The following is a 17072-nucleotide window of genomic DNA, read 5'->3' on the forward strand; positions in this document are numbered from 1 at the left end:
GGCATGGAACGAGCATCCGTCAGCTCCCGGCCAGCGGCAGGCTGATGGGGAGGTGGTTTTTAACAGCCTCCTGCTTATTGATTTCTGTGTGGTGAGGTCAACTTCAGCCGCCCTCCCATGGAGAGAGGCTGCAAACCAAAGCGGTTTGGTCCCCATCTATTTCCTGCAGGCTCTCAGCAGTGTGACCAGCTCCCTGCTGGCTGTGACCTTGGGCAGGTCACCTTGCCCAGGTCTCGGTTGCCCTCACATCCGTGTAACCTGGCGATGACATGCACTGAAAGCCTGCCAAGGGCCAGGCACTTGCTCAGTGACTGACACATGGTCACGCCTTCCACCCTTGCCCAGCTCCCTTAGCCGATCCTGGTTTTTCAGGTGAGGACACTGAGGCACAGGGAGGTTAGGTAACGCAAGTGAGGTCACAGAGCTGGTGGCTCTGGGGCTCAACACAGTGCCCGGCTCTGCAGCCAGCTGAGGACCTCAGCTGAGCGTTGCCCAGACGCTTTCCTGGGGCACCACTGTTTCCTGCTTTTTGTGTCCTATGCCAGTTTTGTCCCTGGCCTTTATATCACAGCTCCCTCATCTTGTTCCCTGATGGGGAACCTCACAGGGGGCTGGGCACTAGCTGGGCACACAGCCAAGCAGAGACCTGACGGGCTGGCCTCCCTGCTGGGTTCAAGACCTCGCCTGGGGGTGGGCAGGAGCTGCCAAGGGAAGGCTGTGGCACCGGGTGACAGGGCACGGTGGGGAGGCCTGTGGGCCCACCTGAGGAGGCAGGGGCCAGACTGACGCAGCAGCTGAGGGCAGGGCTGGACTTCCTCCTTGGCCACCCCCGCACCCCACACAGAACCCCAGAACTGACCTGACCCCAAACAGCAGCTCCTAGGAGTACTGCCCACACGCAGGTGCCACCACAGTCCCAACTAGTGCTGGGAGACAGGGTTTCTGGCCCTCCAGGGGTCCTGTCAAGCTGGAGACACACTGGAGGTGGGGGCAGGCCCTCCTGGGAGACATCAGGGAGGGGTCTGTGGCCTGGTGGGCGTGAGGAAGGGCAGCAGCCGTGGGAGGCCCTGGACTCACCCTGGGACCCAGCCAGGTGAGCTGCCCAGGACAGCACCTGTGGGATGGGGGGGCCCTGCCCACCTTTCCACCTTTTCTCCTGGAGCCACCGTATAGGCTAATGAAGGGACCTGACCAAAGACTCTGGAAACACTGGTTTGGCTCAAGGTGGGTCCCTCACTTAAGTTGGGTCCCCCCAGGGTCTCTTGGAGGCGGACTGGAGGCTGTACCTGGGAGGGTGCCTGGCAGAGGGTGAAGAAGTGGGGGGCACAGGTGTCTGCCATGCCCAGCCATCCCTCCACGTGCAGGAAGGAGCTGCAGACTGGGGGTGCTGAGAGTGGACTACCTCCCACAGCCCCTGAGGCCTAAGGCTGCCAGCCCCTCATTCGGAGTCCTGGGCTTTCCCACTGCCTACTCTGCACCCGCTCTGGGTCCAGACAGGAGACCGGGGCTCCTCCAGGTCCCGCCTGTGTGCCCCCAGCCCCGCTGACCGCGGCCCTCCCTGCTGGATGCCTCTCCCCACAGCTGCCTCTGGTGGGCACCCAGAACCTGGTGTAACCTCAGCTCACAGGGAGGCCCGTGTGGGCAGGGACGGCCCCTTGTGGGTGAGCTCGGGACATGAAAAGGCCATCGCGACACGAAGGGGCACCAAAGGCAGAGGTCACCTCAGCCACACTCAGGCCTGCAGCTGGTTTGTGCCCCGCAGTGGGTGCAGTCAGACAGAGCCCGGAGGCAGGCTGGGGAGCCTGGGGGGACGAGTGCCAGGCACAGGGACGCTCTGGTCAGCCCCTCTCCTCACCGGGTCACGGCCAGCGGGGCTTGGATGCCTCCTCCCAGCTGCGCCGTGGAAGACGGTGGAAGGAGACAGGCTGGGATGGACAAGTGGGCCACCCAGCACGAGTCTGACTGAGGGAACGCGGCCCTGAGCCTGAGAACGCCCTTGGCTTGAGAGGGTGGCGCAGCCGCTAGGTGAGGCTTTCAGGAGACCTGGCGCGGGCGCGCGCCGACAGGAGACCACGCCCCCACCCCGGAAGCTATTTCTGCAGCTTCCGGCTTTGGTTCCCCTGAGTCCGCTCCCACTTCCGGCCTGAGTGTGACATACCTGTGGCCAGAGGCCGCGGGAGGCCGCATGAGGGCAGGGCCTAGTGAGGAGGGGAACCTCCCTTGGGCGACAGCATGGCGGGGGAACAGGCTGCCATGTGGTGGCCAGGTTTAACCCCTAGGATATTAGTTGAAATGGAAAGTTTGGAAAATCAGAGCTGCCGTGGCTCAGCCCGCCTCTCCCCCACGAGCAGGACGTGCTGGGGCTCTGGGGTGTTCTTGATAGCTTCTCCAGGGCAGGGGCTCCACAGAGCTTGGGGCGGGGTGGGACGATGCCATGCTCGGCCACTCCCTGTGCCTGGCCGGGGCAGGAGCCCGTGAGAGCCTCCATCTTCCTTCCCTTGGAGCAGTGGGAGAAGCAGGAAGGCGCCCCCTGGTGAGGGGCCGGGCCCCCCAGCTGCTGGGGACACTAAATGACCCGCAGACTCAAAGCGCCAGCCCAGAGCTGGCCTTCTGTCCCTGCCCGCCCCGACAGCCAGTCCGCCCTGGGACAGCCTGACCTCCCCCCACCTCGGAGGCCACCCTGCAGACCGCGGTGGTCAGGCGTGGGAAGAAGGAGACTGTCACATGGGTTCCTGTGCTTGTCACACACTCAGAGATTACTTCTCAGGTTTTAAAAGAGCTTATACCTTTGGCTCTTACAATTCGTCTTCTAAAAGTCCACTTGGGAGCCCTGGATAGCGCCCCCACCCCCCTGGATTCACTCTCTGTCTCTCTCTGCTTTATTTTGCTCTGTGCCTTCATTACCAGAAATATACTTTGTATTTTATCTATTTATCTCACTTAGCTTCTCTCCCTGCAACACTAGCAAGAGAACAGAGGTGACAGGAAGGAGTCAGGAGTCACATGGTTTCTCGTGTTTACTCTGTCTCTTCAGAACCTCTGCTGTGCCTGGAATGCCGTAGGCACTCAATAAGTACTTCTGGAAAGATTTGGTCAAAGGGATCCATTTCTCAGGAGAGGGTGACACCTTCTCACCAGGGAGGGAAGGGAGCACCCCCAGGGTCCCCATCTCTCGTAGGAGCCCTCCCGGCTGCATCATCTGCCCTGGGCTAGAATCGAGTGCACCCTCTTTCTGGTCCTCACCAAGACCCCAGAGGCTCTGGGCCCAACCCCCCAGTTCAGCTTGGAGGCAGGCAGAGGTGAGGGGACCTGCTCCCATACCCAGCCACTCCTGGCTCCCTGCCTGCCATTGTGCGCTTACTGGCACCTTTGAGCTAACACTGAGGCCTGCAGATGATCGCCAGGCAGCTGGTCAGACTCGCAAAGTCTCCAGCCCCGCCCTGGGCCCACAGAACCAGAGTCTACCTTTTAGCAAAATCCCAGGGTCATTCAAATGCTGCTTCCAGTTTGAGAAGTGCTGGTGACCTGCTCAAATGCCCCCTTCTCCCAGGCTAAGGGAAGTGCTTTCCTGAGACCATCTTGATTTCTTTTTGTCTCTGCAGTTATTGAAACAGACAGCACCCGCGGCTGAGGGGGGACGGGACTTAGCGTTACTGCGCGGAAACGGTGAAGGGCAAAGCCAGCAATTAGGTGCAGAGAGTGGGGAGGCGAGGCAGGCAGGGTGGAGAGCCAGGGAAACAGAGACCATAATTGCAGGGTGTGCCAGCCTTGGGGACGTGTGGGGGGAGGCGGCATTAAGACAGCAGCCATCTATGCGTGGGGGGATGACAGGGGTGGACCCCGGTGACAGGGAGGCAGAGAACGTGTGGACCCAGGGGCCTCCTCGGGGCTGGATTCAGCCCTCCCCAGGTGGGCCTTTGTCTCCACCACGTCAAACCCTCACTGCCACATCCTTTGTGGATGCTGCTGTAGTACCTGCACAGGCCTGCACAAGGGTTTTGGCAGCTGGAGGGTCAGGTTTCATGCTAGAAGCTCCATTTGCCACATTTGAACTGACTACAGAGAAGGTAGGCCTTCAGAGGGATGTTCCAACTGGGGTCCCTGGCACCCTGGCCAGGAGGGTTGTGGAGGCAGCCACCAGCTCCAGGTGGGGGCTTCCCACCCCTCGCCCATTCCCCCATCCCACATGCCCCACCTTCAACCAGGCAGCTCTGCTCTTATCTCTTTCATATGCTGGACTTCTGAGTGAAACGTCACTGGATTTTTGTTGCTTTAGGGAAAGAGAGAGAAGGACAGTGTCTAGGTCCTGCACACCATCTCACCTCACAGGTAAGGGGTCCACCCAAAGTGACTCGGTAGGAGGGATGTTCTGTCCTTCTTCCCCCTGAGCCGGGCCTCAAAGAAGGGAAGCCACATTTAGTCTCTTTGTGCAGATGACCAGAGCCTGCTGTTTCCACTGCCTGAGAGAAGATGAGGAAGCTGTTAGGGCTATTAAGTATCCCAAGGACACATAGAGGGTGACCCAGGCTTGGCCCCCAGATCTGTGCGGAGCCCAGAAGCGCCTCGGGGCCGCTTAAAGCCCCAGTGACGTCACCCACCCCCCCAGGCTCCTCTGGCTCTCTCGATTCAACTCTGCTCCATCCACCATTCGTCAGCCGTCGTGGTGGGCAGCCATCTGTAGTGAGCCTGGGCATCGAGCAGCAAGGTGAGGACCGCCCAAGGGACGGGGCATTTCAGGAAGCAGTGCTGGAAGAAGCGATCAGCTGCACTGCTGCCTGGGGAGCCCCTGGGTGACCCAGGTCAGCCCAGAATGACCAGGGAGGGAGATGAGATTGGCCGCTGCATGGGGCAGGCAGGTGTCCTCAGGGCCAGAGACTCTCAGAGGCCATTGGAGTGGTCGCAGCCCTCCCCCTCCGGCCGGGGCTCCCGCGCCTCTCCCTATGTACCCCCTCTGACCACTGGCTCTATCTCCCTGTCTCTGTGCCTCTCTGCTCAGGGGACACTGGGTCTGCCCCCTGCTGGATGGTGCAGGACAGCAGCTGGCTGCAGCCTGGTTCTCACATAGGCCGCAAGTTTCTGTCCCCTCCGGTTGGGAGGACTTTCTACAGGGAAGGTTCCCCAAGGTCTGGAGTCAGGCAGGGAGGAGGCCGGGAGGAGGAGTAGGTGGCCAAGGCCACAGTGGCCTGTCAGTCCGTCCCTGGTTAGAAAGGCTTGTTCCCAAGAAAATAGCAGCCTTGTACTTGATACCCAAGCTTGGCTTCCTGTCGCCTCTCAGAGCACGTTTAGCTGAGTGGGAGCTATCTCCACTGGAGCGATTAGCAGCATCTAACCCTGAACCCCTGAGACTGTCTGAGTCATCCTGTGCCTCGGGCGCCCTTCCCCTGCTCACACACTGTGTGGGACCCAGAGGGACTGCAAGACAATGTTTGGGGCTGCATGACGATATTTTATTTTAGCATCTAGATTTCCTCCCAGCTGCACCAGCGGTGTGGTGGCACTCCCTGTGAATGTATTACACGTTGAAAGGCGGACGGTAAGGCAGCTCCTGCTTTGGGGTTGGACAGGGTCCTGGTGCTATGATTTCCCTGACTTCTTCCCCACTGACTGCCCAGATATAAAGGCTGACCCTTCATTATCCCACCAACCCGAGTTGGCCAAAGACCAAACATCCCCAGACCCAGGCCATGGGTCCCCACCTGGGGCGGGTTGGAGGCTCCTGTCCACCTCCCTGCCCCCACCCCAGCCTCTAAGAAGTTCTGAAATAAGGAAAGGAGTGGAGGTGGGAGAGGTACTCCAAATAAAGGCCTCTGAGGATGAAAGCCCAAATCCGGTCTTTCCACTGAAAAAAAGACTCACATTTGTTCTTGGGTAGAGTTTAAAGAAGAACAGAGTATTGTCCCTGTGAAATGGTTTCATTTTAAGCCTTTACTTTGGGGGGTTTGTTCTGGTTTTGTGCGTTCTCTTCTCCCTGTGGCCGCTGCACATGAAAGGCTGGGGTCAGGCCAGGCATGAGGGGGGCAGGAGCCGCCTGTTCCTCTTTGATTTACCAGAGAACAGCAGGATGCTCCCTCTACCTGGAGATGTCTGGCTGTCTCCTTCGGGCCAGTCCCAGACTTTGCTGAGAATAATCCCTCCTTGAGAAAAAAAACATAACAATTCCCATTAAATGATTCACATCGTCCATGCCAAACTCAAAGCTCAGGGAGAGAGCTTTGAAGCCTTTTCACTGAACAAAAATAAAACCCTTCACAGACACTGGAGAAATGTTGCTGAAATAACTCTCAGGTATGTGAAAGAGCTGAGAAGTTGAGCAGTGGAACAACAGCCCAAGATGAAGATGATTTGATGAACAAATGGAAGGAATGAGGAACGTGGCTGGGAGAGGGGCTGCTTTCTGGGAGATTTCTGGAATGTGTGTGATTTGATCCAACATTGGGCAATGTTGCCACTGATGATTACCCAAGCTTGGCTCTGTCTCCTGGTCTCTGTGCCTGTCTGCTCAGGGGACACTGGGTCTGCCCCCTACAGGACAGCAACTGGCTGCAGCCTGGTTCTCACATGGTCTGAGGGAAGCAGATAATCCCAAACGACGTGTGGTCCCCACACCAGAGGCACCTTCCGACAAGAGAGCCAGAAAGGAGGGGTCCCAGTCTTGGCAGAAGCCCCATAGTAATTCGGGAGAAAGTCTTTGAGGAATTCTGAGCCTGGACCTAAGTCAGACATACCCAAATTCATTCATTCATTTATCCATCATTTACTGAGCATCACCATATGCCGGCCTTGTTCTAGGTGCTGGGTATACAGCACTAAGCAAAAAGATTCCTGCTGGCCTTGCTCCTGACATCGGCTGCATGGCCCAATAAACCCAGACAGAACATACGACCAATCTCCAGAGCTTGCTTCTCAAACTGCACCATGCAGATGAACTACCTGGGACCTTGTTAGAAGCAGAAGGTGATCGAGGAGTCGAGGAGGGACGGGAAGCTCTGAATGTCTAGCAGCTCCCAGGTGATGGCATTGCTGCTGGCCCATGGGTGGAGCACCAAGCCTGCTGGGTTCCACCCCAGCTCTTTCATCTGCTGCATGAGTTTGGTCAAGCGCTTCAAGCGTATTCTGCCTCCTCAGTCTTTCCATCTATAAAAGAGGTTGAAGCAGTCCCCAACGTACTTGTGCACAGTCTCAGCAACGTATCTTTGTAGCTTGCTCTTGTTATGAATTTCCCTGACTTTCCGGCCATACAGCTACAACTGCTTGGTTCAGAAGTCTCCTTCCAGACCTGAGAAAGTGGAAGGATGAGCAGCATTTGTCTTCAAATACTGCCACTTAGGGTATCTGGGCATGAGGAAGGAAGGTTTCTCCACAACACTGCTGCGGGGAATCATACCCTGGGCAGCCACCTAGCAGCTGGGAGACCAGAGCAGACAGCCATGGACTACAGCATCACACAGGGACCGCTGGGATCATCCAGAAAGACAGAAAAACAGGGAGTTATTCAACACCCAGGATCTGGGGTCAGATGTTGTTCAGTTGCTAAGTCAAGTCCACCTCTTTGCGACCCCGTGGACTGCAGCACACTCAGCTTCCCTGTCCTTCACTATCTCCTTGAATTTGTTTAATCTCATGTCCATTGAGTTGGTGATGCTATCTAACCATGCCTGGGTGCAACTTGTGTCTTCCACTGAAGCTCTGGGTGACTGTAGGCAGGGTGCTTAGTTTCTCAGTGCCTCATTTTATTCATGGGTAAAACAGATTCCCATGGTCTAGTGGTTTTCCCTACTTTATTCCCTTTAAGTCTGAGTTTGGCAATAAGGAGTTCATGATCTGAGCCACAGCCATCTTTTAGGATTTGAAATAGCTCAACTGGAGTTCCATCACCTCCACTAGCTTTGTTCGTAGTGATGCTTCCTAAGGCCCACTTGACTTTGCATTCCAGAATGTCTGGCTCTAGGTGAGTGATCACACCATCGTGGTTATCTAGGTCATGAAGATCTTTTTTGTATAGTTCTTCTTTTGTTGACTACGAGGTCTACTCCATTTCTTCTAAGGGATTCTTACCCACAGTAGTAGATATAATGGTCATTTGAGTACAATTCACCCATTCCAGTCTATTTTAGTTCACTGATTCCTAAAATGTCGATGTTCACTCTTTCCATCTCGTTTGACCACTTCCAATTTACTTTGATTCATGGACCTAACATTCCAAGTTCCTATGCAATATTGCTCTTTACATCATCAGACTTTACTTCCATCATCGGTCACGTCCACAACTGGGTGTTGTTTTTGCTTTGGCTCCAACTCTTCATTCTTTCTGGAATTATTTCTCCACTGATCTCCAGTAGCATATTGGGCACCTACTGACCTGGGGAGTTCATCTTTCAGTGTCCTATCTTTTTGCCTTTTCATACTGTTCATGGGGTTCTCAAGGCAAGAATACTGAAGGGGTTTGCCATTCTCTTCTCCAGTGGACCACATTTTGTCAGAACTCTCCACCATGACCCAGAGGAACCAGAGATCAAATTGCCAACATCTGTTGGGTCATCGAAAAAGCAAGAGAGTTCCAGAAAAACATCTATTTCTGCTTTATTGACTACGCCAAAGCCTTTGTGTGGATCACAACAAACTGTGGAAAATTCTTAAAGAGATGGGACTACCAGACCACCTTACCTGCCTCCTGAGAAATCTGTATGCAGGTCAAGAAGCAACAGTTAGAGCTGGATATGGAACAACAGGCTGGCTCCAAATCAGGAAAGGAATATGTCAAGGTTGTATATTGTCACCTTGCTTATTTAACTTCTATGCAGAGTGCATCATGTGAAATGCTGGGCTGGATGAAGCACAAGCTGGAATCAAGATTTCCAGGAGAAATATCAATAGCCTCAGATTGACTACTACCCTTATGGCAGAAACACTACCATGCAGATGACACCACCCTTGTGGCAAAAAACGAAGAAGAACTAAAGAGCTTCTTGATGAAAGTGAAAGAGGAGTGAAAAATTTAGCTTAAAACTCAACATTCAGAAAACTAACACCTCGGTATCCGGTCCCATCACTTCATGGCAAATAGATGGCAAAACAATGGAAACAGTAACAGACTTTATTTTTGGGGGGCTCCAAAATCACTGCAGTTGGTGACTGCAGCCATGAAAGTTATGAGCAACCTAGACAGCATATTAAAAAGCAGAGACATTACTTTGTCAACAAAGATCCATCTAGTCAAAGGTATGGTTTTTCCAGTGGTCATGTATGGATGTGAGAGTTGGACTATAAAGAAAGCTGAGTACCAAAGAATTGATACTTTTGAACTGTGGTGTTGGAGAAGACTCTTGAGAGTCCCTTGGACTGCAAGGAGATCCAACCAGTCCATCCTAAAGGAAATCAGTCCTGGGTGTTCATTGGAAGGACTGATGCTGAAATGGAAACTCCAATACTTGGTCCACCTGATGCGAAGAACTGACTCATTGGAAAAGACCCTAATGCTGGGAAAGATTGAAGGCAGGAGAAGGGGACAACAGAGGATGAGGTGGTTGGATGGCATCACCAACTCAATGGACATGAGTTTGAGTAAACTCTGGGAGTTGGTGATGGACAGGGAAGTCTGGTGTGCTGCAATCCATGGGTCAGAAAGATTTGGACACGACTGAGCAACTGAACTGAACTGAAAACAGATTCACCTTAGTGCCCACTTCCAGGCTTGGTTCTTCCTTCATTTATCTGCTTTCTTGAGATCCAATCTGGGAGCAGGCCCACAAGGAATATGGCAGGAGGCACCTGTCCCAGGCAGGTGGCATTTGGACTGTGGTCTCAACGTCCTGAGTGGGTAGGTTCATGATGTGGGTGTCATGGTCACGGTCACATGGCTGCATCATAGTTTGGCAACAACCTCAGTTCCAGCAGAGACTTGAATGTCTCCAGGAGTGATGCTTCCCAAGGTGAGATAGTGCAAAGAGACCTATGACTGTGACCCACTGGGCTGGGCAAGTACATGTCCATTGTCATCATCTGAGAGGCCCCAAGTTGGAGTCAGGCGCAGGCAGCGCCCCAGGATCTGAGATCTCAGTGGGCATCCAGACCTGCCAGTGACCAGGTGAGCAACTAAAGAGACTGGGCAATTCGTTCAAGCCCTCTGGCATCAGGGTTTTCTTGCATAAAGTGAGAACATGGGATGACGGTTTCTTATGCCAGGGAGAAGCCAGTCTCCTGTGGACAAGGGTCTGGAAATATTGCAGCTGGGAGGTGAGACATCACCTTGGTCCAGCCCCACCAAAACCCATGTGCGGGCTTCCTTGTCTATAGCAACACCACACAATATTTGAGACATGTGTGTGCGTGAGCTAAGTTGCTTCAGTCGTGTCTGACTCTTTGTGATCCCATGGACTGTAGCCCACCAGGTTCCTCTGTCCATGGTATTCTCTAGGCAAGATTACTGGAGTGGGTTGCCATGCCCTCCTCCAGGGGATCTTCCTGACCCAGGGATCGAACCCACATCTCCTGTATTTCTTACACTGCAGGGGGATTCTTTACTTGCTTAGCCACTGGGGAAGCCCATTTGAGACATACTTATACCTAAAAACTATTCATTGTTTGTCTTAAATTCAGTTTTAAACCAGCTTCCTGTATTTTATCTGGCAACCCTACCTCAGACCGCTTCTCTTTTTCTAGGCCCCAGCCCCAGCCCCCAGCTTCCCTGAAGCCTCACCCATCCTGGCCCACCCCTGCCCCAGCCCACATACCCCTCCTGGGTTAGGGAAAGGGAATGTTCTGACTTCCCTGTATACTATTCAGTTCGGTCACTCAGTCGTGTCAGACTCTTTGTGACCCCATGGACTGCAGCACACCAGGCTTCCCTGTCCATCACTGACTCCCAGAGCTCAAACTCATGCCCATCGAGTCAGTGATGCCATCCAACTAGCTCATCCTCTGTCAGCCCCTTCTCCTCCTGCCTTCAGTCTTTCCCAGCATCAGTCTTTTCCAGTGAGTCAGTTCTTCACATCAGGTGGCCAAAGTATTGGAGCTTCAGCTTCAACATCAGTCCTTCCAATGAATATTCAGGACTGATTTCCTTTAGGATTGACTGGTTTAATCTCCTTGCAGTCTAAGGGACTCTCAAGAGTTTTCTCCAGCACCACAGTTCAAAAGCATCAATTCTTCGGCGCTCAGCTTTCTTTATGGTCCAACTCTCACATCCATACATAGTTGAGTATAAGTAAACTTTGTCGGCAAAGTAATGTCTCTGCTTTTTAATATGCTGTCTACATTGGTCATAGCTTTTCTTCCAAGGAGCAAGCGTCTTTTAATTTCATGGCTGCAGTCACCACCTGCAGTGATTTTGGTGCCCAGGAAAATAAAATGTCACCATTCCCGTTGTTTCCCAACCTATTTGCCATGAAGTGATGGGACTGGATGTCATGATCTTGGTTTTTTGAATGTTGAGTTTCAAGTCAGCTTTTTTCACTCTCCTCTTTAACTTTCATCAAGAGGCTCTTTAGTTCCTCTTTGCTTTCTACCATAAGGGTGGTGTCATCTGCATATCTGAGGTTGTTGATATTATTAAGATACAAACTCTGCTTATCTTGGGCTGCCTTCTTGATTGCAAAAAGCTATCTTGTTATTTAACAGGACACTGCCTGTTTTTTGCTTTTCTCGTTCCCACTATTACTCTCCTTCTTTTCAAAGCAACAAGGGTGTGACAGCTACTGTCCAACCGCTAGGGAAAACGTTGGGTGTGAGAACTTAAGTAAAGGAAACCATAACTCTTTTGAGACACTGTCTCCCCCTGTGCAATGACCTGCAGCCGGATGGAGCTGCCATTACTAGAGGGTGGGGTTGGGGGATGGTGAGGGAAGGAAACCAAGGAATGAACAGGGTTTAAATGTTCTAAGGGTATCTTGTTTGGAATCTGGTTGTGTGCATCAATGAGGCCCATTTAAATATTTAAAATTATATTTAAAATAGAATAGGAAATGCTTGCTTTTTGGAGTTGGGTGTAGCCTCACTCCCACCCTATCCCCAAGCCCTTGGTTTACTCCCTGGAGGCCGATACCAGGGCTGGTGCCTTTGTCCAGCAGACACCACTGTGCCCCTTGGGCACGTCTCTCCTTTGGGCTTAGGTATGTTTTGTGCACAGGCTGGAGTTTACAGGCTGCCCCATTATGCTTCCTTCTTTCACTCTTGTCTTGGAGAGCATTCCAAACCCCTCATCTGCGGTCACCTTCAGATGGGTCACCCACGACTGACGCGAGTGGCCTCTGTGTCTGAACCGGGAGAGGGCCTGGAACCAGACGTCCTCAAAACAGTTGGGGAGCCCTTCAGCCTCCTGGATTGGTCCAGATCACAAAGTAACATCTACAAGATCAATTTAAAACTTAACTTTGCTTTCAGAAGAAAGTCCAGCCAGTGGCATAGCTTTGAGATTCCATCTGATCTTTGCTGATATATTTAGAACTGCTTTTACACACTTTTAATTGGTATATACACGCCAACTTTTGTTTTGCCTTCCCCTTAATATCACTTCTCATAAACATTTCCCTGTACTAGCATAAGATCATATCTTTTTGATTTGCAATGGAAAAACTGTGTCACTATTTTTTCCATCACTCAAGCATCTATGGAGTTGATCTTTTTGCCAGGAGTTCTCTCACTGGTGTTTGAATACAAAAAGGAATGTGAAATATGCCATCTGAAAACTTCTATTTAACTACTAAAATGGCTCAGATCTCATTTGCTATCACGTAAAGATTAAAATCAATAGTAGTCATGTATCCCCCCTCTTCTGCTTCAGAAAAAGGCAAGTGGAAGAACACCCCACCCTCCCCCCATCTTTGTCACACATGCCCTTCCTCACAGGCTCTTGGCATGGAAAGGATTAGTAAACTATGTCAAAGGCCAGGAGCCAAAAATCACACCCCGTGCTAGCCAGGAACACAGTCCGCTCCCCAGGCCATGCCCTCGTCCCACCAGCTCTGACACTCCAGGTGCCTAAAATCATGAGCAGGACCGTGCGAGCTGGGGTGACCAACTCTTGCCTTCACGATGTTTGCTTAAATACTTACTGGACCAGCTGGAAAAGGGTGGCTGTGATTCCTCCTTGCAGGATGTTGAGGCTGAATCTTCTCCCAGACAGCTGTCAGCAGTAATTTTACTGTAAAGATGAATCTTGAGCTTGGTGCAAACATAGGCAATAAGAAATTTGACATCACCACATTCAACTCAGGAGCTGGAGGGGCATCACTTAGTCAGAAGATGTGACAGACGGTGGACTGTGCTGGATCCTGGAGCCCACCTCCTGGAGAACAGCTGGTGTTAATCCTTTAGATGCTGGGTACCTGGGAGGGTCCCTGGAAAAGGTCTGGGGCATCAGCAGTGGTTACTGGGCCATGGTCTGGAAGGATGACTGGGTTTTAACACCCAGTACAGCCATCACTGGGCATAGTGGCTGAACACTGGCTCAGGTGTAACTGAAGGTGTGGGCTTCCACAGGGGGCCCTCATCTTCTCTCCATGTCCCCACCCTGGAGCCATCCTCATGCTAAGTCACTTCAGTCATGTCCGATTCTTTGGGACCCTATAGACTACAGTCCACCAGGCTTCTCTGTCCATGGGATTCTCCAGGCAAGAATACTGGGGTGGGCTGCCATGCCCTCCTCCAGGGGATCTTCCTGACCCAGGGATTGAACCTGAGACTCTTATGTCTCCTGCATTGGCAGGTGGTTTCTTTACTACTAAACACCACCTGGGAGTCCCTGGGGGCCATCCTCAGTAATCCTCATATCCAGCAATGAGACCCAACTCCATAGCATTCTAATAAAAGGGGTAACCTACCCCTTTGGGGGATCCAGGAGAGATGCCACCCCGCAGTCAGCAGAAATACAAGACAGTTCCTCAGAAAGCATGCTGCTCGCTCGCCATCAGCAGCCTCTTCTAGCCTGTCCTCTTTTCCAGCACAGTCTCCAAAGACCTTCCTAGGTGTCCTGAGCAGTCAGCCCCAACAGAGTGACTGTATGATTTATGGTTCAAACTGGGCTGCTCTGAAAGTGAAAGGGGGGCTATTAACACACCAGGTCCAAACCTAGCAAACCACTGGCTCTGACTTATGAACCCTATTTGGTGCAGAACAAAACAAGCCAGTGGTTTGCTAAATAGGTTTGGTATTTCCCCCATTCTCCTTACAGACAGGAACAGATTTCTCCCTATGGGTCAGTTTGGCTGTTAAGAAATTGTTCTGTTTCAGGGTGGCCTAACCCACTAACCAGTATCTCTAAACGAGAAGAAGTGAGGTCTATTCAGAAGGTCATTTACCTCTGAAATGAGTGTTCTTCATAAAAGACTCAAATTCACGCTGGTGACACTTAAACTTTTCCTTCACAAGTATTTTCTTTTTTCACATTGAACCCTTTTGAGATTCTTTCATCAGTGGGCTGTTTCTGGCTGGTTTTGATAACCACATTTTTATTTACATGCAAATTCACAGCAAGCAGCTCGCATGTAAATACTACACTAATTATTAAACTTCTATGGCTCATCAGAATTCTGTATCCTAGTTGGCTGCGAGATTTCCAATAACCCACAGTAGCCTAATTTGGAGCCAGACCAGTTTTTGCATCTGCATAATAAAAGGAAGCAGGAGGCTGGGAGAGTGTACACCTATTTTATATGTGTCTCTTCAAGGTCAAATAATCTTGTATTCCTTCTCAATCTACATATTCATAAAGACCTTTGTACAGTTAATGAGATGGAAGATTAAATGGTTGCAGATTAAGAACAAACCCTACTGTTCTAATTAGAGTAAAAGTTACTTAGTCAATCAGATAAGAATTCCAAATTCAAACTAGCTAATACAGAGGCATAACAATGCCGACACACTCACAGTCCTCCAACTTACACCAGCCACTGGAGTCTGGGTAGGAAAGTCAGGAGCCCTGGTCATGATTTCTACCTACGCAAGGAGCCCTCTCCTGGGGATGGGTCCCAGTGACTCAGTGCCCGCAGTAGTGGAAGAAGGGAGGAGAGCGGATGGAATCCCATTGTATCACAAGACGTGGTTTCTTGAACCTATTGGTGGTAGAAGATGTATCAGGGTCTCCCCATGTTGTCTGGGTTGCAGATTTCCCCCAGACTCCTCCTTGGGGAACCTGAAGGAGTTTTGACAATCAGTGAGACCTTACCGGATGAGATTGCGGGTCATTGGGGTTGGATGCAGAGAGATTTAAGATGCCGTCCCTTCTGCCAGGGAGCTTGTGCTTCCTCTGGGATGCCAAGACCTGTGCATCTGCAATGGCAGCAAATGGAGATGGGTTTGGAGCTGAGTCCTCACCTGGGCTCCATGGACTCCTCCAGTCATGCAGTTCTGGAACCTGCATCAGAACAGTCTGGAACCTGGGTCACAGCGTAGATTGCTCAGTCCTGCCCCGGATGAGCTGGTAGGGCCTGGACATCTGTGTGTTGGACAAGCCCTGCATGATTCTGATGCTGCACACTATGGAGACCACCAGCTTGGGAGATCCACGGATGGACTTCAGAGAATCCATGCACCGCGAGATACTGACAACATCTGATTTTTACGTAAGTTTATTTAGGAAGAGTCCATAGCTTCTACCAGGTTCTCAAGAGTGGCCATGCTTCAGAAAAGGGTAGTAAGCCCCAGGATGGAGGAAAGAGATTAGGAGAGCAGAATTCTGTCAAGCAGCAGACACAGGCCGCTGTATAACCTACTTGGGAGGCTTCCCCTGTGCCCTGAAGTGTTGGCAGTTCTTTCCTTTCCGTTCCTGTGGTGCAGGCAACAGCCCCACCAGAGCTCAGGGGATGGAGAGCAAGTGACAAAACGGTCTGGTAGGGGAGGGCTCCTCTGGTCCCCGGGGGAGGAGCCTTCCGGGTGGGGACGCAGCCTCAGCACTGGCACGCTATGCAGTCAGCACTGCTGGGGAGGAGCCAGGGAGCCAGGGAGCACCGGCCAGTCTCCTCCTGCCTTGTGAAGCCTGCCCAGTCTCTCCACCAATCCCACTTCATTCCCGCAACCTGGAGTGTGGTTCCACTGTGTCCGGAGCAGACGGTGTGGGGCACCTCCCGTGGCTCTGAGCACCTCCCTCAGCCCTGGGGAGCGCAGAGTCCCCCCCCGCCCCCAACCTGCCGTATGATTGCTAATGAGCTCACGTCTGCCTCCTGGGAAGGGGCGGTTAGCCCGCTGCACTGGGTTATTACCCTTTACAAGAGGCCTGCCCAGCTGTCTGCCCGCCCCGGGCCACACACACCTGGCCAGGCCAGGACGGCTCCGAGCCACTCGCTGGCGGCAGGCTCCTTAGTAGACACAGCCTCCAGGGCGGGCAGCTGGAGCTGGGGGGAGGACCGCACCTGGGCCTGCCTGTGCCTCGGGGGCCAATCACAGGAGGAGTGGTGCATCCCTGTAGTGAGCCCCCAACCCAGCTCAGCCTGGGGAGGTGGAGGGTCACTCCATAGGCCTTCACGGACAAGGAGGGACCCCCATGGTGCTGAGGTCCAGGGGTCTCAGAAGGGAAGGGTCTCACCCAGTGGAAGACCTTGAGGCCCCTGCCATGCACGGGGAACCTCTGTCTCCCCTGGAGCCATGGAGGCTGTGAAGGGAGGTGCCCACAGTCCACACGGGGCTCCTGCTGAAGTGGGCCGGCAGGGCTTCCTCCACTCAGATCTGTCTCTCCTCCAGCACGGGGATGCTGGGGCATCACCACCCCTGCCTTCCCAGATTGCCAGCCCCTGTCTTTCCCTTGGTTTGGCTGGCTTCCAGTCTGGAGTCGGGGTGGCAGACCGAGGAAGGGGTGGCTGAGAACATTCTCAGGGTGCCTGGGACATGCCCATCATCTGCAGGAGCCCCGCAGGTCAGGAGGACTGGAAACCCTGGCCCCAGACCAGGCTGTCTCGTCCCCATCACCCTCCTCCCTGCTGACCTCCACCCACCCTTTCTGTGCTGCCCACCCAGCACGGGCCGGGGGGCTGCTGGCTTTCTGCGCCCGCACACCTGCTCTTTGCAGCTGCCTGTAGGCCTCCGCGGGTCTGCAGGGCCTTTGGGGAGGCCCACGTGGGTGTCCCTGCCCTTGCCTGGGGAAC

General features: G+C 52.9%; 1 long non-coding RNA gene across 1 annotated transcript; it reads left to right on the plus strand.

The window, feature by feature from the left end:
• The first annotated feature begins 2121 nt into the window (after positions 1 to 2121).
• On the plus strand, positions 2122 to 5849 carry LOC145530270 (uncharacterized). The gene is made up of 4 exons (XR_014071623.1): positions 2122 to 4067; positions 4277 to 4329; positions 4607 to 4705; positions 5457 to 5849. It is a non-coding gene; the product is annotated as an uncharacterized LOC145530270 (long non-coding RNA).
• Positions 5850 to 17072: the final 11223 nt, after the last annotated feature.

This window comes from Giraffa tippelskirchi, chromosome 12, assembly GCF_054371585.1.
Source record: "Giraffa tippelskirchi isolate mGirTip1 chromosome 12, T2T-mGirTip1v1.2.pri, whole genome shotgun sequence".
Lineage (NCBI taxonomy): Eukaryota > Metazoa > Chordata > Mammalia > Artiodactyla > Giraffidae > Giraffa > Giraffa tippelskirchi.